The sequence below is a fragment of the Pseudophryne corroboree genome, chromosome 4 (genome assembly GCF_028390025.1).
Source record: "Pseudophryne corroboree isolate aPseCor3 chromosome 4, aPseCor3.hap2, whole genome shotgun sequence".
Classification (NCBI taxonomy): domain Eukaryota; kingdom Metazoa; phylum Chordata; class Amphibia; order Anura; family Myobatrachidae; genus Pseudophryne; species Pseudophryne corroboree.
Genome location: NC_086447.1, coordinates 27150281 through 27176327, shown reverse-complemented (window position 1 = coordinate 27176327; position 26047 = coordinate 27150281). Strand labels below are relative to the sequence as shown.

At 36.9% G+C, this 26047-nt stretch overlaps 9 non-coding genes across 9 annotated transcripts; all 9 read left to right on the top strand.

Moving 5' to 3' along the window:
* The first annotated feature begins 7301 nt into the window (after positions 1-7301).
* On the top strand, positions 7302-7374 carry TRNAV-AAC (transfer RNA valine (anticodon AAC)). The gene has a single exon. It is a non-coding gene; the product is annotated as a tRNA-Val (tRNA).
* Positions 7375-8023: 649 nt separating this feature from the next.
* Positions 8024-8096, top strand: TRNAV-AAC (transfer RNA valine (anticodon AAC)). Its single transcript has one exon. It is a non-coding gene; the product is annotated as a tRNA-Val (tRNA).
* A 2818-nt stretch (positions 8097-10914) lies between these two features.
* On the top strand, positions 10915-10987 carry TRNAV-AAC (transfer RNA valine (anticodon AAC)). The gene has a single exon. It is a non-coding gene; the product is annotated as a tRNA-Val (tRNA).
* Positions 10988-11636: 649 nt separating this feature from the next.
* On the top strand, positions 11637-11709 carry TRNAV-AAC (transfer RNA valine (anticodon AAC)). The gene has a single exon. It is a non-coding gene; the product is annotated as a tRNA-Val (tRNA).
* A 2818-nt stretch (positions 11710-14527) lies between these two features.
* Positions 14528-14600, top strand: TRNAV-AAC (transfer RNA valine (anticodon AAC)). Its single transcript has one exon. It is a non-coding gene; the product is annotated as a tRNA-Val (tRNA).
* Positions 14601-15249: 649 nt separating this feature from the next.
* TRNAV-AAC (transfer RNA valine (anticodon AAC)) lies at positions 15250-15322 on the top strand. Its single transcript has one exon. It is a non-coding gene; the product is annotated as a tRNA-Val (tRNA).
* Positions 15323-18139: 2817 nt separating this feature from the next.
* Positions 18140-18212, top strand: TRNAV-AAC (transfer RNA valine (anticodon AAC)). The gene has a single exon. It is a non-coding gene; the product is annotated as a tRNA-Val (tRNA).
* A 5711-nt stretch (positions 18213-23923) lies between these two features.
* On the top strand, positions 23924-23996 carry TRNAV-AAC (transfer RNA valine (anticodon AAC)). The gene has a single exon. It is a non-coding gene; the product is annotated as a tRNA-Val (tRNA).
* Positions 23997-24647: 651 nt separating this feature from the next.
* Positions 24648-24720, top strand: TRNAV-GAC (transfer RNA valine (anticodon GAC)). The gene has a single exon. It is a non-coding gene; the product is annotated as a tRNA-Val (tRNA).
* Positions 24721-26047: the final 1327 nt, after the last annotated feature.

The window sequence follows — 26047 nt, the reverse complement described above, 5'->3', positions numbered from 1 at the left end:
TAGTTGAGGAGGAGACGAAGTTTCGAATTTGAAGGTATTGGTAAAAATACGAAGGCGGGAGGGAGTGTTTTGTTTGGAGGTCTGCGAATGAGTGCAGTACATTGTTGTGAAGTACATGATGAAAGCGGTGGACGCCTGCTTTGGTCCAGTTGGAAGCAAATTGACGGGATCGGCCCGGTGAGAAGGAGGGGTTATTCCAGATGGGGGTAAGGGGAGAGGGAATTGTGTGGAGTGAAAATTTTGATTTTAGCGAGTCCCACACCGATAAAGTTAGGGATATTGTTGGGATTGACGGAATGGTTTTAGATCTGTGCGGGCGGGGGAGCCAAGGTAGATGAGCAACCGATTCGACCTGAGCCAGGTCACTCTCCAGGTCAACCCATCTCCTAGTGTGCCGTGGTGAATGCCAGGCGACGAGTTGGCTAAGTACCGTGGCGTAGTAGTATCTTGACAGCGAGGGGAGGCCTAGGCCGCCACACGAAGAGCTCCGCTGGAGGGTCTCCCCACGCAATCGCGGCTTCTTGTCATTCCATATGAATCTACCATATTGGGTCTGGAGGGAGGATAGGATCCGAAGAGGGACCGGGACAGGGAGAGTTTGAAAGAGGTATAGTATCTTGGGGATAACGTTCATCTTAATGGCGTTAATCCTGCCGATCCAGGAAATAAAATGTTTTTTCCATCCTAAGATGTCTTGAGATATTTCCTTAAATAAGGGAGGAAAGTTAGCATCGTAAAGCGAGTGGTAAGATTTGGTGATGTGAACCCCCAGATATTTAATGGAGGTGTGACGCCATGCAAAAGGAAAGTTAGATTTCAGATGATTCAGTGCCTTGAGAGGGATGTGAAGCGGGAGAGCCTCTGATTTGTCGTTATTCACCCTATATCCAGAGAGGTGACCGTAGAGAGTTAGCTCTTTGAAAAGATTGGGTAGGGAGATTAATGGGCTAGTGAGGGTGAGGAGGACGTCATCTGCAAAAAGGGAGAGTTTGTAGTGTGAGTCTTTGATTGAAATGCCTGTAATATCCGGGTTAAGACGGATGCGGCAGGCGAGAGGTTCAATTATCAGAGCGAAGATGAGAGGCGACAGGGGGCATCCCTGTCGCATACCATTGGTGATGGCAAAGGAGTCCGAAAGAATTCCATTTGTTAGAACAGAAGTGGAGGGGTTGTGATAGAGTGCCGAGATTGCTTGGAGAAACTCCCCGCGGATACCAAAGCTGCAAAGCGTTTGTTCGAGAAAGGCCCACGACACCCTATCGAAGGCCTTTTCCGCGTCCACTGCCAGTAAAAGAGAGGGGAGCTTGACTGAGTTGGCGTGATGAATCAGATTGATGGTACGTCTGGTATTATCTAGGGCTTGACGTGTAGGGACAAATCCGACTTGGTCGGGGTGAATAAGAGACGGTAGAAGAGGATTCAGGTGAAAGGCAAGAATTTTTGCAAAAAGTTTCAAGTCACTGTTGAGAAGGGATATAGGGCGGTAATTAGAGACCTGCTGTTGATCCTTACCAGGTTTGGGAATAACCGTGATTAATGCTCTGGTGGTTTCGCTGTGGAAGAGATCCCCATTAAGGATTTTGTTAAAAGTAGACGTCAAGTGAGGAACTATAGTACCCTCGAATGTTTTATAGTACGCGAAGGGTAGGCCGTCCGGGCCCGGAGCCTTAGAGGGTTTCTGAAGTTTAAGAGCAGCCGATACTTCCTCGTCTGATATAAGCTTACATAATGCAGTGGCTGTGGGAGCGTCCAGCTGTGGAAGAGAGCATGAGGTCAGGAAGTCGGAGATACGTAAGTTTGGATCAGGTAGGGATGACGGATTGCTTGGGGAGTTATATAAGCGGGTGTAGTATTCCTTAAAGATAGAATTGATGTCTGAGGGTTTATAGTGTGTGTTACCGTTAGAGTCCTTAAGTGAGACTATAGCTGAAAGGGCTTTTCGTGCTTTTAATCTATTTGCCAAGAGGGCATCTGCCTTGTTGCTTTTCTCATAGAATCTCTGATTCAGCCAGCGTAGGGAATTATCTATCTTTTCTGTGATTAGTGCGTTGAGAGCTGCCCTAGCTGCCATAAGCTGTTTGTAGTTCGAGTCCGTGGGATTACGTTTATGGAGAGCGTCTAGATGTTGGACCTGGTCAGTGAGATTCTTGAACATTGCTTTGTGTTCCCTATTGCGATGAGATGCGTAGCTAATTACATGGCCCCTGAGGACCGCTTTGTGGGCTTCCCAGACTAGTGGGGAACATCCTGATTCGGGATTGTTAAGAGAAAAATATTCAGTGAGCAGACCATCCATCTTGGATTTGAAGGAGGGAATTTTTAGAAGGGTCTCGTTCAGGCGCCAAGATGGGCGGGAAGTTGGAGTATCCAACAGATCAAATGCGGACGCGATGAAGGAGTGGTCCGACCAGACATTGGGGATAATTGAAGAGGACAGAATGTGGTTAGAGGCTGGGGGGCTGCAGAAGAGATAGTCAAGTCTAGAATAGGACTGGTGGGGGCAGGAAAAAAAAGTATAGTCCTTGGAGGATGGGTTGAGTGCACGCCAAGTATCGAAAAGAGATGCTTCTTTAATAAGTTTAGAGAAGGTATCGGATATATGGCTGGTGCGAGGGTGGCTCTGGGGAGCGGATTTATCCAGTAGAGGGTCTGGAACTGCATTGAAGTCCCCTCCAAGGAATACATAACCCGCTCTATGTTTCTGGAGAGCTTTGAAGAAGGATCTAAAAAACCTTTGTTGGCCCGTGTTGGGTGCGTATAGGTTGGCTATAGTTACGTCCAGGTGCCCCAACCTGCCAACCAGAATGATATACCTCCCCTCTGTGTCGATGTGAACCGAGCTTTGTGTGAAGGGGAGTTTATTGCTAATCAGGATAGCGACTCCGTTGTGCTTAGATTCACTTGAGGAGTACAACACAGTGGAAAATCGCCTGGAAGATAGAGTGGGGTGGCCATTTCGCTTAAAGTGTGTTTCTTGAAGTAGAACTATGTCTGCGTGGAGGGTGCAAATTGTACGAAACAAGTGGGATCGTTTATAGGGTGTGTTGAGGCCCCGGACATTCATAGAGGCGATGGTGAAGGGCATGGTGTCGAGAGCAGGGGAAGTATGGATGAAGTAATTAAGTGGGGAGATCAGTGGAAGGGGGTCGACTCGCTCCGGAGGAAAAGTCTGGAAAAAAGGGAGAGAAAGAGAGTGAGAAGAGAGGAAGAAGATAGAAAAATAGGAGAGAAAAAAAATAAATAAATGAGAAATATATATATGTATTTTTTAGAGGTAGGTAGGAGATAGAGAAAGAGCAGGTTACTCAATGCTAAGGAGATTGGTATTCCTGTAGTTTGGACTTAGTGGTCCAGAGAGGCGAGGGAACCAGAGTTCCGTGTCGCCAGAGGGGAGCAAAAAAAAAAAAAAAAATCAGGGGGTGGTGGTGGTCTATTTGAGCAGAAAAATATCACATGTAGGGAGGAGAACAGAGAGTAGACTTAGCCTTAGGAGAAATGGGGTAAGGCGTCGAGCGAAACGGGTGTGTAGGAGACAATAGGTGGAACGGTGTCCCCTGGGTGAGGGGGGTTAGAGAGAGAGAGACAAGGGAGGGGGGAAGAGGAAGAAAGAGGGAGAGAGAGATGAGAAAGAAAAAGAGAAAGGAGAGAGAAAAAGAAAAAGAAAGAAAAGAAAAAAAGGGGGGGGGAAGGGGGAAAATAATCATCGCTAGAGAGTACGTTGAGTACGTATCGTCTGGAGATTCTAGAAACTTTTACAAAATACAAAGATACACATTGGTGAGAACCTGCGAGGGCGACCGACACGGGGGGGCCCTCAGTACAGCTTGTGAGATCTATAAGAAAGCCAGCGGAGGAGCTGGCTAAGAATGTGAGACCCCCGTGCCCGTGGACCACGCCACCAAACAAAACAGATGAAACTGGTAAACATTAGGACAGCAGGGGAGAAGAGACCTAGTAGTGCAAGGTGCCGTCATTATTAACGTGAGCCTCCAAGAGCAACACTGAGTCCCTAAACTGGGGATAAACTAACAATGGGAGGCATAATGTAGCATAGGGGAACTATAGAGTCTAACCATGGTTGGGAGTAGTAGGACAGGCTAGGGGTGATTGCTATACACCGCAGTTCGGCCTACCAGGCTACTGTAAACATGTGGAGTTCAGTGAGAATACATTGCTACAGAGGGTGATCTTGAGATAATTCTAGAATAAGGACAAATGGCATCGTGGGGTTAGGGGGGGGGGAATGTAACAGGGAAGGGAAGAGAGAGAGGAGAAAGAGAGGGGGGGGGGGAAAAGGGAAAAAAGGAGGGGGGGGGGATTTGGGGGGAGGGGTGAACATATGCATTACGTGAACATAACATTGAGTTCCGTACAGTCATATAAACGTATAACAAGGGGTGATCCCCCGACAATAAACAGGCAATAACAAGTTATACAGACGTCCTATGGGGGTAGTATGCATAATGGTGCAGACTATGCCAGGGCTGGGGTAGTCCTTGGCATACAGGAGAAAGGGGGCTCGTCGGAGGACATCCGCCCTAGCGCCTCGTCAAATTTTAAGTTGAGTGGTCTGCTCCAACGGGGGTCCAGCCTCCTCTATATGCGAGAGCAGGTCTCTGCCCTCACGTGGATCTCTGATGATGACCGTCTTTCCCTGAAGGTCGACGATTAGCTTAAAGGGGAAGCCCCAGCGGTATCGGATGTTCCTATCCCGTAGTGCCTTTGTTAAATCACGGAGCTCTCTCCGTTTAACCATGGTTAGAGGGGCCAGATCCTGGAAGAACTGTAGTTTAGAAGAATTGTAGAGTACATGAGGCTTTCCACGGGTGATGTTGAGGACCCTTTCTTTATCCTTAAACTTGAGAAATCGGAGGACCACATCGCGAGGAGGTTCACCATCCCTAGGCTTAGGACGTAGGGCACGGTGAGCCCTCTCTAGAGGAAACTGTGCTGCCCCCAGGTCCGGGATCAGGAAGGAGAAGAGGTCGTGAAGATAGGGTTCGAGGTTGTCCGTGCTGACGGATTCCGGGATATTGCGAATGCGCAGGTTGGATCTGCGTTCGCGGTTCTCCAGATCCTCGTTTTTAGTGCGGAGTTCTGACAGTTCTGAGACAATGTGGTCCAAGTCACGACCCGTGTCGTTTAGAGCTTTCTGGAAATGGTCCTGACGGGATTCCATTTTCGAGGCCCTGGATGCAAGGGAGGAGATGTCCGTCTTAATGGAGGCCACCGCCTTGTCCAGTTTGGTCTCCAGGGAATCCTTAAAGTCCAAAATGAGGGAGCGGAGAGCTAAGATATCATCCTTAGTAGACGGAGCAGAGGGCGGGGTGGAGGAGTTATCCATAGAATCTTGAAGAGGGGAGGGGAGACCCCTATGCTGGGTATTCTTGGTGCCTCTGGTAAAGTGTTGAGAGATATCAGCACTCCCCTGTTTAGGAGTCTTGGACGAAGATTTCTGCATATGGGCCGAACCAATGTAAGGTATAATACTATGAAATATGTTCCGGAAGGGGAGGTAGGGAGTCAAAAAGAGAGAAGAGAAAGAGAGGGGAAAAAAAAAAACACCCAGGGGGAGACCACTATCCTCGTTGTCAGGTGGTCATGGTGCCGGAGGCTTATGTTGCGGGAATGTCGGCGGTGAGGACTCCGTGTCAGAAGCAGAGGGGGTCCCCTGGTCCGGGGTACCACCGAAGCCGCGGGTAGAGGAGTAAGAGTCAGGCAATGGTACTGTTAGGGCAGGGGCCGGCGTCACCGTGATCCGGGCTCAGCCGGATGGAGCGGTCAGCAATCAACTAGCGGTGTCTGGGGCTAGTGACAGCCCTGCCGTCCCACAGTAGCTTGACGTGCAAGGGCAGGGACCAGCACTGACGGGGAAGGGCAGAGGCCGGTTCACAGCGTAAGGTGGTGAGGGGGTGCCCCCGATGTCTCCTTTCTGCAGCTCGTTGACCTTCCGCTGCGGGTCGCGATGTGCGTCCCCGGGTCCCGGTGCCGGCTGGGGGTCCCCTCCAAGACTGCCTCCGGGCTCCTCCCGACCCCACCAATCCCAGGTGGCCCCAGCGGTCCCAGGTGCCTGCAGGAGACAGCAGCGCCAGAGGATGTGCCTTCCACAGATCCCCCAAGAGGCAGAGCACCAGAGGGCCAGGTAACGGTGTGCGGCTCCCTCCTACGTCCCCGGAAGTGGAAGTGTGCGGCGGCTCTGGGGTGTGTATAGGCCCCTGTCTGCAGGCCAGGTAAGAGGAACTGAGCCCCAGGCAGCGCTCCCCAGGCGACCGGCCGCTCCGCTCTCCGCAACCCAGGGCACCCGGAGGATGAGAGAGGCAGGCGGGGGCAAGGTGCGTTCAACAGCCTGAGCGGGGACGGAGGACGGCGGGCGCCGCGGCCGGCGGGAAGCTCCGTGCACGGGGCAGACTCACCCGTACGGCGGGGCCCTCGTCTCCGATCACTAGGGAGGGCACAGTGGATCTACGCAGGGCAGCCGCGACGGGACTCCAACGGCTGGTCCGGACCGCCCTCCAACTCGAGGTCCCGGCTTCAATCTGGGGGAAGGCCGCAACCCGCAGGAGCGCTGAAAAGTGCTCCACGATTCCGCGGGTCCCCCCAGATGTCTGCAGCAGGGTAGCTAAGGGCAGTTAGGGGTGCCTGGGAGAGTCAGGAAAGGGTTGTGGGTATATTATAAGTGCTATTATAGCTGTGCTTGCAGGAGCTGGAGAGAGGCACAGCTATCCTCCACAGCAGTCAGGCCACACCCCCGTCAAAGATCATTTTTATTGGTCGGTGGGTGATATTGTTTTCATGTAGTTTTTGTAGTGTAGTGGTTATGACGTTCGCCTCGCACGCGAGAGGTCCCCAGTTCGAAAGAAGGCCGATGCATATTTAGTTACCTAAACATTTTGAATTCAATAATTTATATTTTGATAACTATCTACTGTTGCATTGCTCAATGAAAAAGCAAGCAAAAAACCATATGCAGAATATCAAAAGTCAATTTTCCATCTACCATGCATATTGGATGGTGTTGCATTCATGAGGTACCTGTAGTGTAGGGTTATTCACATTTACCCAATATGCATAAGGTCCCCCTTCAAAATTGTTCAGAAATACATTAAAAAAATATTTTGTTTAGTAAATACAATGATCAGAATTGATAATAAGTGAATGTGTCCTCTTGAAATGCAAAGTGGAATATAGCGTCAAAATTATTAGAAAATAGGAAAATAAGTTTAGAAATTTTTTTTATTTCTAAGAAAACCATGTGTCAATTGTACTTCCAGACTTGACAGTGATAAGAACCCCAAGAGTCAGTTTCTGTAGTGTAGTGGTTATCACGTTCGCGTAACACGTGAAAGGTCCCCAGTTTGAAACTGGGCAGAAACAATCTTTCAGTTTTAGAATTTTAAGACAATGGCATTTTTGTTGAAATGCTCAGTAAAAATGCAATCAGATAAAAAGTTTATTTCAGCATGCCATACTGTATGTCAAAGATAATTTTTATTGGATGGTGGTCGCAGTTTTTTCATGTAGTTTCTGTAGTGTAGTGGTTTCATGTTTGCCTCACACGTGAAAGGTCCCCTGTTCGAATTTTGTCAGAAACATCTTTTGTTACATGAACATTTTGAATTCAATAATTTATATTTTGATAACTATCTACTGTTGCATTGCTCAATGAAAAAGCAAGCAAAAAATCATATTGCAGAATATCAAAAGTCAATTTCCCTTCTACCTTGCATATTGGATGGTGTTGCATTCATGAGGTACCTGTAGTGTGGGGTTATTTACATTTACCCAATATGCATAAGGTCCCCCTTCAAAATTGTTCAGAAATACATTAAAAAATATTTTGTTTAGTAAATACAATGATCAGAATTGATAATAATTGAATGTGTCCTCTTGAAATGCAAAGTGGAAAATAACGTCAAAATTATTAGAAAATAGGAAAATAAGTTTAGAAAAAAATTATATTTCTAAGAAAACCATGTGTCAATTGTACTTCCAGACTTGACAGTGATGAGAACCCCAAGAGTCAGTTTCTGTAGTGCAGTGGTTATCACGTTCGCGTAACACGCGAAAGGTCCCCAGTTTGAAACTGGGCAGAAACAATCTTTTAGCTTTAGAATTTTAAAACACTGGAATTTTTGTTGAAATGCTCAGTAAAAATGCAATCAGATAAAAAGTTTATTTCAGCATGCCATACAGTATGTCAAAGATAATTTTTATTGGATGGTAGTCACAGATTTTTCATGTAGTTTCTGTAGTGTTGTGGTTTCATGTTTGCCTCACACGTGAAAGGTCCCCTGTTTGAATTTTGTCAGAAACATATTTTGTTACCTAAACATTTTGAATTCAATAATTTATATTTTGATAACTATCTACTGTTGCATTGCTCAATGAAAAAGCAAGCAAAAAACCATATTGCAGAATATCAAAAGTCAATTTCCCTTCTACCATGCATATTGGATGGTGTTGCATTCATGAGGTACCTGTAGTGTAGTATTATTCACATTTACCCAATATGCATAAGGTTCCCCTTCAAAATTGTTCAGAAATAGATTAAAAAAATATTTTGTTTAGTAAATACAATGCTCAGAATTGATAATTTGTGAATATGTTACCTTGAAATGCAAAGTGAAAAATAGCGTCAAAATTATTAGAAAATAGGAAAATAAATTAGAAAGATTTATATTTCTAAGAAAACAATGTGTTAACTGAACTTCCAGATTAGATAGTGATGAGATACCCATGTGTCAGTTTCTGCAGTGTAGTCGTTTTCACATTCGCCTAACAAGTGAAAGGTCCCCAGTTTGAACCTGGGCTGAAACAATCTTTTATTTTTAGAATTTTAAAACAATGGATTTTTTGTTGAAATGCTCAGTAAAAATGCAATCAGATAAAAAGTTTATTTCAGCATGCCATACTGAATGTCAAAGATAATTTTTTATTGGATGGTGGTCGCAACTTTTTCATGTAGTATCTGTAATGTAGTGATTTCATGTTTGCCTCACATGTGAAAGGTCCCCTGTTCGAATTTGGTCAGAAACATATTTTGTTACCTAAACATTTTGAATTCAATAATTTATATTTTGATAACTGTCTACTGTTGCATTGCTTAATGAAAAAGCAAGCAAAAAATCATATTGCAGAATATCAAAAGTAAATTTCCCTTATACCATGCATATTGGATGGTGTTGCATTCATGAGGTAACTGTAGTGTAGTATTATTCACATTTAGCCAAAATGAATAAAGTTCCCCTTCAAAATTGTTCAGAAATACATTTAAAATTGTTTAATTTTTATTAAATACAATGATCAGAACTATTAATTAGTGAATGTGTCCTCTTGAAATGCAAAGTGGAAAAATAGCGTCAAAATTATTAGAAAATAGAAAAATAAGTTTAAAAAGAAATTCTTTGAAAACCGTTTGCCAATTGTACTTCCCAACTCAATAGTAATGAGACCCTCAGATGTCAGTTTCTGTATTGTAGTGGTTATCACATTCGCCGAAAATACAAAATGTCCACAGTTCGAAACTGGGCAGAAATAAGCTGTTATCTTTAGAATTTTAAAATAATGGATTTTTGGTTGGAAATGCCAAATAAAAATGCAATCAAATAAAAAGTTTATTTCAGAATGCCATAATGTATGTCATAGATCATTTTTTATTGGTCGGTGGGTGATGCTGTTTTCATGTAGTTTCTGTAGTGTAGTGGTTAAGACGTTCGCCTCGCATGCGAGAGGTCCCCAGTTCGAAAGAGGGCAGATGCATATTTTGTTACCTAAACATTTTGAATTCAATAATTTATATTTTGATAACTATCTACTGTTGCATTGCTCAATGAAAAAGCAAGCAAAAAACCATATTGCAGAATATCAAAAGTCAATTTTCCATCTACCATGCATATTGGATGGTGTTGCATTCATGAGGTACCTGTAGTGTAGGGTTATTCACATTTACCGAATATGCATAAGGTCCCCCTTCAAAATTGTTCAGAAATACATTAAAAAAATATTTTGTTTAGTAAATACAATGATCAGAATTGATAATAAGTGAATGTGTCCTCTTGAAATGCAAAGTGGAAAATAGTGTCAAAATTATTAGAAAATAGGAAAATAAATTTAGAAAAATTTTTTATTTCTAAGAAAACCATGTGTCAATTGTACTTCCAGACTTGACAGTGATGAGAACCCCAAGAGTCAGTTTCTGTAGTGTAGTGGTTATCATGTTCGCGTGATACGCAAAAGGTCCCCAGTTTGAAACTGGGCAGAAACAATCTTTTAGTTTTAGAATTTTAAGACAATGGCATTTTTGTTGAAATGCTCAGTAAAAATGCAATCAGATAAAAAGTTTATTTCAGCATGCCATACTGTATGTCAAAGATAATTTTTATTGGATGGTGGTCACAGAGATTTCATGCAGTTTCTGTAGTGTAGTGGTTTCATGTTTGCCTCACACGTGAAAGGTCCCCTGTTTGAATTTTGTCAGAAACATCTTTTGTTACATGAACATTTTGAATTCAATAATTTATATTTTGATAACTATCTACTGTTGCATTGCTCAATGAAAAAGCAAGCAAAAAATCATATTGCAGAATATCAAAAGTCAATTTCCCTTCTACCTTGCATATTGGATGGTGTTGCATTCATGAGGTACCTGTAGTGTAGGGTTATTCACATTTACCCAATATGCATAAGGTCCCCCTTCAAAATTGTTCAGAAATACATTAAAAAAATATTTTGTTTAGTAAATACAATGATCAGAATTGATAATAAGTGAATGTGTCCTCTTGAAATGCAAAGTGGAATATAGCGTCAAAATTATTAGAAAATAGGAAAATAAGTTTAGAATTTTTTTTTATTTCTAAGAAAACCATGTGTCAATTGTACTTCCAGACTTGACAGTGATAAGAACCCCAAGAGTCAGTTTCTGTAGTGTAGTGGTTATCACGTTCGCGTAACACGTGAAAGGTCCCCAGTTTGAAACTGGGCAGAAACAATCTTTCAGTTTTAGAATTTTAAGACAATGGCATTTTTGTTGAAATGCTCAGTAAAAATGCAATCAGATAAAAAGTTTATTTCAGCATGCCATACTGTATGTCAAAGATAATTTTTATTGGATGGTGGTCGCAGATTTTTCATGTAGTTTCTGTAGTGTAGTGGTTTCATGTTTGCCTCACACGTGAAAGGTCCCCTGTTCGAATTTTGTCAGAAACATCTTTTGTTACATGAACATTTTGAATTCAATAATTTATATTTTGATAACTATCTACTGTTGCATTGCTCAATGAAAAAGCAAGCAAAAAATCATATTGCAGAATATCAAAAGTCAATTTCCCTTCTACCTTGCATATTGGATGGTGTTGCATTCATGAGGTACCTGTAGTGTGGGGTTATTTACATTTACCCAATATGCATAAGGTCCCCCTTCAAAATTGTTCAGAAATACATTAAAAAATATTTTGTTTAGTAAATACAATGATCAGAATTGATAATAATTGAATGTGTCCTCTTGAAATGCAAAGTGGAAAATAACGTCAAAATTATTAGAAAATAGGAAAATAAGTTTAGAAAAAAATTATATTTCTAAGAAAACCATGTGTCAATTGTACTTCCAGACTTGACAGTGATGAGAACCCCAAGAGTCAGTTTCTGTAGTGCAGTGGTTATCACGTTCGCGTAACACGCGAAAGGTCCCCAGTTTGAAACTGGGCAGAAACAATCTTTTAGCTTTAGAATTTTAAAACACTGGAATTTTTGTTGAAATGCTCAGTAAAAATGCAATCAGATAAAAAGTTTATTTCAGCATGCCATACAGTATGTCAAAGATAATTTTTATTGGATGGTAGTCACAGATTTTTCATGTAGTTTCTGTAGTGTTGTGGTTTCATGTTTGCCTCACACGTGAAAGGTCCCCTGTTTGAATTTTGTCAGAAACATATTTTGTTACCTAAACATTTTGAATTCAATAATTTATATTTTGATAACTATCTACTGTTGCATTGCTCAATGAAAAAGCAAGCAAAAAACCATATTGCAGAATATCAAAAGTCAATTTCCCTTCTACCATGCATATTGGATGGTGTTGCATTCATGAGGTACCTGTAGTGTAGTATTATTCACATTTACCCAATATGCATAAGGTTCCCCTTCAAAATTGTTCAGAAATAGATTAAAAAAATATTTTGTTTAGTAAATACAATGATCAGAATTGATAATTTGTGAATATGTTACCTTGAAATGCAAAGTGGAAAATAGCGTCAAAATTATTAGAAAATAGGAAAATAAATTAGAAAGATTTATATTTCTAAGAAAACAATGTGTTAACTGAACTTCCAGATTAGATAGTGATGAGATACCCATGTGTCAGTTTCTGCAGTGTAGTCGTTTTCACATTCGCCTAACAAGTGAAAGGTCCCCAGTTTGAACCTGGGCTGAAACAATCTTTTATTTTTAGAATTTTAAAACAATGGATTTTTTGTTGAAATGCTCAGTAAAAATGCAATCAGATAAAAAGTTTATTTCAGCATGCCATACTGAATGTCAAAGATAATTTTTTATTGGATGGTGGTCGCAACTTTTTCATGTAGTATCTGTAGTGTAGTGATTTCATGTTTGCCTCACATGTGAAAGGTCCCCTGTTCGAATTTGGTCAGAAACATATTTTGTTACCTAAACATTTTGAATTCAATAATTTATATTTTGATAACTGTCTACTGTTGCATTGCTTAATGAAAAAGCAAGCAAAAAATCATATTGCAGAATATCAAAAGTAAATTTCCCTTATACCATGCATATTGGATGGTGTTGCATTCATGAGGTAACTGTAGTGTAGTATTATTCACATTTAGCCAAAATGAATAAAGTTCCCCTTCAAAATTGTTCAGAAATACATTTAAAATTGTTTAATTTTTATTAAATACAATGATCAGAACTATTAATTAGTGAATGTGTCCTCTTGAAATGCAAAGTGGAAAAATAGCGTCAAAATTATTAGAAAATAGAAAAATAAGTTTAAAAAGAAATTCTTTGAAAACCGTTTGCCAATTGTACTTCCCAACTCAATAGTAATGAGACCCTCAGATGTCAGTTTCTGTATTGTAGTGGTTATCACATTCGCCGAAAATACAAAATGTCCACAGTTCGAAACTGGGCAGAAATAAGCTGTTATCTTTAGAATTTTAAAATAATGGATTTTTGGTTGGAAATGCCAAATAAAAATGCAATCAAATAAAAAGTTTATTTCAGAATGCCATAATGTATGTCATAGATCATTTTTTATTGGTCGGTGGGTGATGCTGTTTTCATGTAGTTTCTGTAGTGTAGTGGTTAAGACGTTCGCCTCGCATGTGAGAGGTCCCCAGTTCGAAAGAGGGCAGATGCATATTTTGTTACCTAAACATTTTGAATTCAATAATTTATATTTTGATAACTATCTACTGTTGCATTGCTCAATGAAAAAGCAAGCAAAAAACCATATTGCAGAATATCAAAAGTCAATTTTCCATCTACCATGCATATTGGATGGTGTTGCATTCATGAGGTACCTGTAGTGTAGGGTTATTCACATTTACCGAATATGCATAAGGTCCCCCTTCAAAATTGTTCAGAAATACATTAAAAAAATATTTTGTTTAGTAAATACAATGATCAGAATTGATAATAAGTGAATGTGTCCTCTTGAAATGCAAAGTGGAAAATAGTGTCAAAATTATTAGAAAATAGGAAAATAAATTTAGAAAATTTTTTTATTTCTAAGAAAACCATGTGTCAATTGTACTTCCAGACTTGACAGTGATGAGAACCCCAAGAGTCAGTTTCTGTAGTGTAGTGGTTATCATGTTCGCGTGATACGCAAAAGGTCCCCAGTTTGAAACTGGGCAGAAACAATCTTTTAGTTTTAGAATTTTAAGACAATGGCATTTTTGTTGAAATGCTCAGTAAAAATGCAATCAGATAAAAAGTTTATTTCAGCATGCCATACTGTATGTCAAAGATAATTTTTATTGGATGGTGGTCACAGAGATTTCATGCAGTTTCTGTAGTGTAGTGGTTTCATGTTTGCCTCACACGTGAAAGGTCCCCTGTTTGAATTTTGTCAGAAACATCTTTTGTTACATGAACATTTTGAATTCAATCATTTATATTTTGATAACTATCTACTGTTGCATTGCTCAATGAAAAAGCAAGCAAAAAATCATATTGCAGAATATCAAAAGTCAATTTCCCTTCTACCTTGCATATTGGATGGTGTTGCATTCATGAGGTACCTGTAGTGTAGGGTTATTCACATTTACCCAATATGCATAAGGTCCCCCTTCAAAATTGTTCAGAAATACATTAAAAAAATATTTTGTTTAGTAAATACAATGATCAGAATTGATAATAAGTGAATGTGTCCTCTTGAAATGCAAAGTGGAATATAGCGTCAAAATTATTAGAAAATAGGAAAATAAGTTTAGAATTTTTTTTTATTTCTAAGAAAACCATGTGTCAATTGTACTTCCAGACTTGACAGTGATAAGAACCCCAAGAGTCAGTTTCTGTAGTGTAGTGGTTATCACGTTCGCGTAACACGTGAAAGGTCCCCAGTTTGAAACTGGGCAGAAACAATCTTTCAGTTTTAGAATTTTAAGACAATGGCATTTTTGTTGAAATGCTCAGTAAAAATGCAATCAGATAAAAAGTTTATTTCAGCATGCCATACTGTATGTCAAAGATAATTTTTATTGGATGGTGGTCGCAGATTTTTCATGTAGTTTCTGTAGTGTAGTGGTTTCATGTTTGCCTCACACGTGAAAGGTCCCCTGTTCGAATTTTGTCAGAAACATCTTTTGTTACATGAACATTTTGAATTCAATAATTTATATTTTGATAACTATCTACTGTTGCATTGCTCAATGAAAAAGCAAGCAAAAAATCATATTGCAGAATATCAAAAGTCAATTTCCCTTCTACCTTGCATATTGGATGGTGTTGCATTCATGAGGTACCTGTAGTGTGGGGTTATTTACATTTACCCAATATGCATAAGGTCCCCCTTCAAAATTGTTCAGAAATACATTAAAAAATATTTTGTTTAGTAAATACAATGATCAGAATTGATAATAATTGAATGTGTCCTCTTGAAATGCAAAGTGGAAAATAACGTCAAAATTATTAGAAAATAGGAAAATAAGTTTAGAAAAAAATTATATTTCTAAGAAAACCATGTGTCAATTGTACTTCCAGACTTGACAGTGATGAGAACCCCAAGAGTCAGTTTCTGTAGTGCAGTGGTTATCACGTTCGCGTAACACGCGAAAGGTCCCCAGTTTGAAACTGGGCAGAAACAATCTTTTAGCTTTAGAATTTTAAAACACTGGAATTTTTGTTGAAATGCTCAGTAAAAATGCAATCAGATAAAAAGTTTATTTCAGCATGCCATACAGTATGTCAAAGATAATTTTTATTGGATGGTAGTCACAGATTTTTCATGTAGTTTCTGTAGTGTTGTGGTTTCATGTTTGCCTCACACGTGAAAGGTCCCCTGTTTGAATTTTGTCAGAAACATATTTTGTTACCTAAACATTTTGAATTCAATAATTTATATTTTGATAACTATCTACTGTTGCATTGCTCAATGAAAAAGCAAGCAAAAAACCATATTGCAGAATATCAAAAGTCAATTTCCCTTCTACCATGCATATTGGATGGTGTTGCATTCATGAGGTACCTGTAGTGTAGTATTATTCACATTTACCCAATATGCATAAGGTTCCCCTTCAAAATTGTTCAGAAATAGATTAAAAAAATATTTTGTTTAGTAAATACAATGATCAGAATTGATAATTTGTGAATATGTTACCTTGAAATGCAAAGTGGAAAATAGCGTCAAAATTATTAGAAAATAGGAAAATAAATTAGAAAGATTTATATTTCTAAGAAAACAATGTGTTAACTGAACTTCCAGATTAGATAGTGATGAGATACCCATGTGTCAGTTTCTGCAGTGTAGTCGTTTTCACATTCGCCTAACAAGTGAAAGGTCCCCAGTTTGAACCTGGGCTGAAACAATCTTTTATTTTTAGAATTTTAAAACAATGGATTTTTTGTTGAAATGCTCAGTAAAAATGCAATCAGATAAAAAGTTTATTTCAGCATGCCATACTGAATGTCAAAGATAATTTTTTATTGGATGGTGGTCGCAACTTTTTCATGTAGTATCTGTAGTGTAGTGATTTCATGTTTGCCTCACATGTGAAAGGTCCCCTGTTCGAATTTGGTCAGAAACATATTTTGTTACCTAAACATTTTGAATTCAATAATTTATATTTTGATAACTGTCTACTGTTGCATTGCTTAATGAAAAAGCAAGCAAAAAATCATATTGCAGAATATCAAAAGTAAATTTCCCTTATACCATGCATATTGGATGGTGTTGCATTCATGAGGTAACTGTAGTGTAGTATTATTCACATTTAGCCAAAATGAATAAAGTTCCCCTTCAAAATTGTTCAGAAATACATTTAAAATTGTTTAATTTTTATTAAATACAATGATCAGAACTATTAATTAGTGAATGTGTCCTCTTGAAATGCAAAGTGGAAAAATAGCGTCAAAATTATTAGAAAATAGAAAAATAAGTTTAAAAAGAAATTCTTTGAAAACCGTTTGCCAATTGTACTTCCCAACTCAATAGTAATGAGACCCTCAGATGTCAGTTTCTGTATTGTAGTGGTTATCACATTCGCCGAAAATAGAAAATGTCCACAGTTCGAAACTGGGCAGAAATAAGCTGTTATCTTTAGAATTTTAAAATAATGGATTTTTGGTTGGAAATGCCAAATAAAAATGCAATCAAATAAAAAGTTTATTTCAGAATGCCATAATGTATGTCATAGATCATTTTTTATTGGTCGGTGGGTGATGCTGTTTTCATGTAGTTTCTGTAGTGTAGTGGTTAAGACGTTCGCCTCGCATGTGAGAGGTCCCCAGTTCGAAAGAGGGCAGATGCATATTTTGTTACCTAAACATTTTGAATTCAATAATTTATATTTTGATAACTATCTACTGTTGCATTGCTCAATGAAAAAGCAAGCAAAAAACCATATTGCAGAATATCAAAAGTCAATTTTCCATCTACCATGCATATTGGATGGTGTTGCATTCATGAGGTACCTGTAGTGTAGGGTTATTCACATTTACCGAATATGCATAAGGTCCCCCTTCAAAATTGTTCAGAAATACATTAAAAAAATATTTTGTTTAGTAAATACAATGATCAGAATTGATAATAAGTGAATGTGTCCTCTTGAAATGCAAAGTGGAAAATAGTGTCAAAATTATTAGAAAATAGGAAAATAAATTTAGAAAATTTTTTTATTTCTAAGAAAACCATGTGTCAATTGTACTTCCAGACTTGACAGTGATGAGAACCCCAAGAGTCAGTTTCTGTAGTGTAGTGGTTATCATGTTCGCGTGATACGCAAAAGGTCCCCAGTTTGAAACTGGGCAGAAACAATCTTTTAGTTTTAGAATTTTAAGACAATGGCATTTTTGTTGAAATGCTCAGTAAAAATGCAATCAGATAAAAAGTTTATTTCAGCATGCCATACTGTATGTCAAAGATAATTTTTATTGGATGGTGGTCACAAAGATTTCATGCAGTTTCTGTAGTGTAGTGGTTTCATGTTTGCCTCACACGTGAAAGGTCCCCTGTTTGAATTTTGTCAGAAACATCTTTTGTTACATGAACATTTTGAATTCAATAATTTATATTTTGATAACTATCTACTGTTGCATTGCTCAATGAAAAAGCAAGCAAAAAATCATATTGCAGAATATCAAAAGTCAATTTCCCTTCTACCTTGCATATTGGATGGTGTTGCATTCATGAGGTACCTGTAGTGTGGGGTTATTTACATTTACCCAATATGCATAAGGTCCCCCTTCAAAATTGTTCAGAAATACATTAAAAAATATTTTGTTTAGTAAATACAATGATCAGAATTGATAATAATTGAATGTGTCCTCTTGAAATGCAAAGTGGAAAATAACGTCAAAATTATTAGAAAATAGGAAAATAAGTTTAGAAAAAAATTATATTTCTAAGAAAACCATGTGTCAATTGTACTTCCAGACTTGACAGTGATGAGAACCCCAAGAGTCAGTTTCTGTAGTGCAGTGGTTATCACGTTCGCGTAACACGCGAAAGGTCCCCAGTTTGAAACTGGGCAGAAACAATCTTTTAGCTTTAGAATTTTAAAACACTGGAATTTTTGTTGAAATGCTCAGTAAAAATGCAATCAGATAAAAAGTTTATTTCAGCATGCCATACAGTATGTCAAAGATAATTTTTATTGGATGGTAGTCACAGATTTTTCATGTAGTTTCTGTAGTGTTGTGGTTTCATGTTTGCCTCACACGTGAAAGGTCCCCTGTTTGAATTTTGTCAGAAACATATTTTGTTACCTAAACATTTTGAATTCAATAATTTATATTTTGATAACTATCTACTGTTGCATTGCTCAATGAAAAAGCAAGCAAAAAACCATATTGCAGAATATCAAAAGTCAATTTCCCTTCTACCATGCATATTGGATGGTGTTGCATTCATGAGGTACCTGTAGTGTAGTATTATTCACATTTACCCAATATGCATAAGGTTCCCCTTCAAAATTGTTCAGAAATAGATTAAAAAAATATTTTGTTTAGTAAATACAATGATCAGAATTGATAATTTGTGAATATGTTACCTTGAAATGCAAAGTGGAAAATAGCGTCACAATTATTAGAAAATAGGAAAATAAATTAGAAAGATTTATATTTCTAAGAAAACAATGTGTTTACTGAACTTCCAGATTAGATAGTGATGAGATACCCATGTGTCAGTTTCTGCAGTGTAGTCGTTTTCACATTCGCCTAACAAGTGAAAGGTCCCCAGTTTGAACCTGGGCTGAAACAATCTTTTATTTTTAGAATTTTAAAACAATGGATTTTTTGTTGAAATGCTCAGTAAAAATGCAATCAGATAAAAAGTTTATTTCAGCATGCCATACTGAATGTCAAAGATAATTTTTTATTGGATGGTGGTCGCAACTTTTTCATGTAGTATCTGTAGTGTAGTGATTTCATGTTTGCCTCACATGTGAAAGGTCCCCTGTTCGAATTTGGTCAGAAACATATTTTGTTACCTAAACATTTTGAATTCAATAATTTATATTTTGATAACTGTCTACTGTTGCATTGCTTAATGAAAAAGCAAGCAAAAAATCATATTGCAGAATATCAAAAGTAAATTTCCCTTATACCATGCATATTGGATGGTGTTGCATTCATGAGGTAACTGTAGTGTAGTATTATTCACATTTAGCCAAAATGAATAAAGTTCCCCTTCAAAATTGTTCAGAAATACATTTAAAATTGTTTAATTTTTATTAAATACAATGATCAGAACTATTAATTAGTGAATGTGTCCTCTTGAAATGCAAAGTGGAAAAATAGCGTCAAAATTATTAGAAAATAGAAAAATAAGTTTAAAAAGAAATTCTTTGAAAACCGTTTGCCAATTGTACTTCCCAACTCAATAGTAATGAGACCCTCAGATGTCAGTTTCTGTATTGTAGTGGTTATCACATTCGCCGAAAATACAAAATGTCCACAGTTCGAAACTGGGCAGAAATAAGCTGCTATCTTTAGAATTTTAAAATAATGGATTTTTGGTTGGAAATGCCAAATAAAAATGCAATCAAATAAAAAGTTTATTTCAGAATGCCATAATGTATGTCATAGATCATTTTTTATTGGTCGGTGGGTGATGCTGTTTTCATGTAGTTTCTGTAGTGTAGTGGTTAAGACGCTCGCCTCGCATGCGAGAGGTCCCCAGTTCGAAAGAGGGCAGATGCATATTTTGTTACCTAAACATTTTGAATTCAATAATTTATATTTTGATAACTATCTACTGTTGCATTGCTCAATGAAAAAGCAAGCAAAAAACCATATTGCAGAATATCAAAAGTCAATTTTCCATCTACCATGCATATTGGATGGTGTTGCATTCATGAGGTACCTGTAGTGTAGGGTTATTCACATTTACCGAATATGCATAAGGTCCCCCTTCAAAATTGTTCAGAAATACATTAAAAAAATATTTTGTTTAGTAAATACAATGATCAGAATTGATAATAAGTGAATGTGTCCTCTTGAAATGCAAAGTGGAAAATAGTGTCAAAATTATTAGAAAATAGGAAAATAAATTTAGAAAAATTTTTTATTTCTAAGAAAACCATGTGTCAATTGTACTTCCAGACTTGACAGTGATGAGAACCCCAAGAGTCAGTTTCTGTAGTGTAGTGGTTATCATGTTCGCGTGATACGCAAAAGGTCCCCAGTTTGAAACTGGGCAGAAACAATCTTTTAGTTTTAGAATTTTAAGACAATGGCATTTTTGTTGAAATGCTCAGTAAAAATGCAATCAGATAAAAAGTTTATTTCAGCATGCCATACTGTATGTCAAAGATAATTTTTATTGGATGGTGGTCACAGAGATTTCATGCAGTTTCTGTAGTGTAGTGGTTTCATGTTTGCCTCACACGTGAAAGGTCCCCTGTTTGAATTTTGTCAGAAACATATTTTGTTACCGAAACATTTTGAATTCAATAATTTATATTTTGATAATTATATACTGTTGCATTGGTCAATGAAAAAGCAAGCAAAAAATCATATTGCAGAATATCAAAAGTCAATTTCCCTTCTACCATGTATATTGGAAGGTGTTGCATTCAAGAGGTACCTGTAGTGTAGGGTTATTCACATTTACCCAATATTCATAAGGTTCCCCCTTCAAAATTGTTCAGAAATACATTAAAAAAACTATTTTTTTTAGTAAATACAATGATCAGAATTGATAATAAGTGAATGTGTCCTCTTGAAATGCAAAGTGGAAAATAGCATCAAAATTATTAGAAAATAGGAAAATAAGTTTAGAAAAACTTATATTTCTAAGAAAACCATTTGTCAATTGTACTTCCAGACTAGATAGTGATGAGACCCCCAAGAGTCAGTTTCTGTAGTGTAGTGGTTATCTTGTTTGCCTAACATGCGAATAGTCCCCAGTTCGAAACTGTGCAGAAACAATCTTTCATTTTTAGAATTTTTAAAACAATGGATTTTTTGTTGAAATGATCAGTAAAAATGCAATCAGATGAAAAGTTTATTTCAGCATGCCATACTGTATGTCAAAGATAATTTTTATTGGATGGTGGTCGCAGATTTTTCATGTAGTTTCTGTAGTGTAGTGTTTTCATGTTTGCCTCACACGTGAAAGGTCCCCTGTTCGAATTTGCTCAGAAACATATTTTGTTACCTAAACATTTTGAATTCAATCATTTATATTTTGATAACTATCTACTGTTGCATTGCTCAATGAAAAAGCAAGCAAAAAATCATATTGCAGAATATCAAAAGTCAATTTCCCTTCTACCTTGCATATTGGATGGTGTTGCATTCATGAGGTACCTGTAGTGTTGGGTTATTTACATTTACCCAATTTGCATAAGGTCCCCCTTCAAAATTGTTCAGAAATACATTAAAAAATATTTTGTTTAGTAAATACAATGATCAGAATTGATAATAATTGAATGTGTCCTCTTGAAATGCAAAGTGGAAAATAACGTCAAAATTATTAGAAAATAGGAAAATAAGTTTAGAAAAAAATTATATTTCTAAGAAAACCATGTGTCAATTGTACTTCCAGACTTGACAGTGATGAGAACCCCAAGAGTCAGTTTCTGTAGTGCAGTGGCTGTCACGTTCGCGTAACACGCAAAAGGTCCCCAGTTTGAAACTGGGCAGAAACAATCTTTTAGCTTTAGAATTTTAAAACACTGGAATTTTTGTTGAAATGCTCAGTAAAAATGCAATCAGATAAAAAGTTTATTTCAGCATGCCATACAGTATGTCAAAGATAATTTTTATTGGATGGTAGTCACAGATTTTTCATGTAGTTTCTGTAGTGTTGTGGTTTCATGTTTGCCTCACACGTGAAAGGTCCCCTGTTTGAATTTTGTCAGAAACATATTTTGTTACCTAAACATTTTGAATTCAATAATTTATATTTTGATAACTATCTACTGTTGCATTGCTCAATGAAAAAGCAAGCAAAAAATCATATTGCAGAATATCAAAAGTCAATTTCCCTTCTACCATGCATATTGGATGGTGTTGCATTCATGAGGTACCTGTAGTGTAGGGTTATTCACATTTACCCAATATGCATAAGGTTCCCCTTTCAAAATTGTTCAGAAATAGATTAAAAAAATATTTTGTTTAGTAAATACAATGATCAGAATTGATAATAAGTGAATATGTTACCTTGAAATGCAAAGTGGAAAATAGCGTCAAAATTATTAGAAAATAGGAAAATAAATTAGAAAGATTTATATTTCTAAGAAAACAATGTGTTAATTGAACTTCCAGACTAGATAGTGATGAGATACCCATGTGTCAGTTTCTGCAGTGTAGTCGTTTTCACATTCGCCTAACAAGTGAAAGGTCCCCAGTTTGAACCTGGGCAGAAACAATCTTTTATTTTTAGAATTTTAAAACAATGGATTTTTTGTTGAAATGCTCAGTAAAAATGCAATCAGATAAAAAGTTTATTTCAGCATGCCATACTGAATGTCAAAGATCATTTTTTATTGGATGGTGGTCGCAACTTTTTCATGTAGTATCTGTAGTGTAGTGATTTCATGTTTGCCTCACACGTGAAAGGTCCCCTGTTCGAATTTGGTCAGAAACATATTATGTTACCTAAACATTTTGAATTCAATAATTTATATTTTAATAACTGTCTACTGTTGCATTGCTCAATGAAACAGCTAGCAAAAAAATCATATTGCAGAATATCAAAAGTAAATTTCCCTTATACCATGCATATTGGATGGTGTTGCATTCATGAGGTAACTGTAGTGTAGTATTATTCACATTTAGCCAAAATGAATAAAGTTCCCCTTCAAAATTGTTCAGAAATACATTTAAAATTGTTTAATTTTTATTAAATACAATGATCAGAACTATTAATTAGTGAATGTGTCCTCTTGAAATGCAATGTGGAAAAATAGCGTCAAAATTATTAGAAAATAGAAAAATAAGTTTAAAAAAAAATTCTTAGAAAACCGTTTGCCAATTGTACTTCCCAACTCAATAGTAATGAGACCCTCAGATGTCAGTTTCTGTATTGTAGTGGTTATCACATTCGCCGAAAATAGAAAATGTCCACAGTTCGAAACTGGGCAGAAATAAGCTGTTATCTTTAGAATTTTAAAATAATGGATTTTTGGTTGGAAATGCCAAATAAAAATGCAATCAAATAAAAAGTTTATTTCAGAATGCCATAATGTATGTCATAGATCATTTTTTATTGGTCGGTGGGTGATGCTGTTTTCATTTAGTTTCTGTAGTGTAGTGGTTAAGACGTTCGCCTCGCACGCGGGAGGTCCCCAGTTCGAAAGAGGGCAGATGCATATTTTGTTACCTAAACATTTTGAATTCAATAATTTATATTTTGATAACTATCTACTGTTGCATTGCTCAATGAAAAAGCAAGCAAAAAAACATATTGCAGAATATCAAAAGTCAATTTTCCATCTACCATGCATATTGGATGGTGTTGCATTCATGAGGTACCTGTAGTGTAGGGTTATTCACATTTACCCAATATGCATAAGGTCCCCCTTCAAAATTGTTCAGAAATACATTAAAAAATATTTTGTTTAGTAAATACAATGATCAGAATTGATAATAAGTGAATGTGTCCTCTTGAAATGCAAAGTGGAAAATAGTGTCAAAATTATTAGAAAAAAGGAAAATAAGTTTAGAATTTTTTTTTATTTCTAAGAAAACCATGTGTCAATTGTACTTCCAGTCTTGACAGTGATGAGAACCCCAAAAGTCAGTTTCTGTAGTGTAGTGGTTTTCATGTTTGCCTAACATGCGAAAAGTCCACAGTTCGAAACTGTGCAGAAACAATCTTTCATTTTTAGAATTTTTAAAACAATAGATTTTTTGTTGAAATGATCAGTAAAAATGCAATCAGATGAAAAGTTTATTTCAGCATGCCATACTGTATGTCAAAGATAATTTTTATTGGATGGTGGTCGCAGATTTTTCATGTAGTTTCTGTAGTGTAGTGTTTTCATGTTTGCCTCACACGTGAAAGGTCCCCTGTACGAATTTGCTCAGAAACATATTTTGTTACCTAAACATTTTGAATTCAATAATTTATATTTTGATAACTATCTACTGTTGCATTGCTCAATGAAACAGCTAGCAAAAAATCATATTGCAGAATATCAAAAGTCAATTTTCCATCTACCATGCATATTGGATGGTGTTGCATTCATGAGGTACCTGTAGTGTAGGGTTATTCACATTTACCCAATATACATAAGGTCCCCCTTCAAAATTGTTCAGAAATACATTAAAAAAATATTTTGTTTAGTAAATACAATGATCAGAATTGATAATAAGTGAATGTGTCCTCTTGAAATGCAAAGTGGAAAATAGCGTCAAAATTATTAGAAAATAGGTAAATAAGTTTAGAAATTTTTTTTATTTCTAAGAAAACCATGTGTCAATTGTACTTCCAGACTTGACAGTGATGAGAACCCCAAGAGTCAGTTTCTGTAGTGTAGTGGTTATCATGTTCGCGTGACACGCGAAAGGTCCCCAGTTTGAAACTGGGCAGAAACAATCTTTTAGTTTTAGAATTTTAAGACAATGGCATTTTTGTTGAAATGCTCAGAGAAAATGCAATCAGATAAAAAGTTTATTTCAGCATGCCATACTGTATGTCAAAGATAATTTTTATTGGATGGTGGTCACAGATTTTTCATGTAGTTTCTGTAGTGTAGTGTTTTCATGTTTGCCTCACACGTGAAAGGTCCCCAGTTCGAAAGAGGGCAGATGCATATTTAGTTACCTAAACATTTTGAATTCAATAATTTATATTTTGATAACTATCTACTGTTGCATTGCTCAATGAAAAAGCAAGCAAAAAACCATATTGCAGAATATCAAAAGTCAATTTCCCTTCTACCATGCATATTGGATGGTGTTGCATTCATGAGGTACCTGTAGTGTAGGGTTATTCACATTTACCCAATATGCATAAGGTCCCCCTTCAAAATTGTTCAGAAATACATTAAAAAAATATTTTGTTTAGTAAATACAATGATCAGAATTGATAATAAGTGAATATGTCACCTTGAAATGCAAAGTGGAAAATAGCGTCCAAATTATTAGAAAATAGGAAAATAAGTTTAGAAAGATTTATATTTCTTAGAAAACAATGTGTCAATTGTACTTCCAGACTAGATAGTGATGAGATACCCTTGTGTCAGTTTCTGCAGTGTAGTCATTTTCACATTCGCCTAACAAGCAAAAGGTCCCCAGTTTGAACCTGGGCAGAAACAATCTTTTATTTTTAGAATTTTAAAACAATGGATTTTTTGTTGAAATGCTCAGTTAAAATGCAATCAGATAAAAAGTTTATTTTAGCATGCCATACTGAATGTCAAAGATCATTTTTTATTGGATGGTGGTCGCAACTTTTTCATGTAGTATCTGTAGTGAAGTGATTTCATGTTTGCCTCATACATGAAAGGTCCCCAGTTCGAAATTGGCAGAAACATATTTTGTAACCTAAACACTTTGAATTCAATAATTTATGTTTTGATAACTATCTACTGTTGCATTGCTCAATGAAAAAGCAAGCAAAAAATCATATTGCAGAATATCAAAAGTCAATTTCCTTTATACCATGCATATTGGATGGTGTTGCATTCATGAGGTAACTGTAGTGTAGTATTATTCACATTTAGCCAAAATGAATAAAGTTCCCCTTCAAAATTGTTCAGAAATACATTTAAAATTGTTTAATTTTTATTAAATACAATGATCAGAACTATTAATTAGTGAATGTGTCCTCTTGAAATGCAATGTGGAAAAATAGCGTCAAAATTATTAGAAAATAGAAAAATAAGTTTAAAAAAACATTCTTAGAAAACCGTTTGCCAAT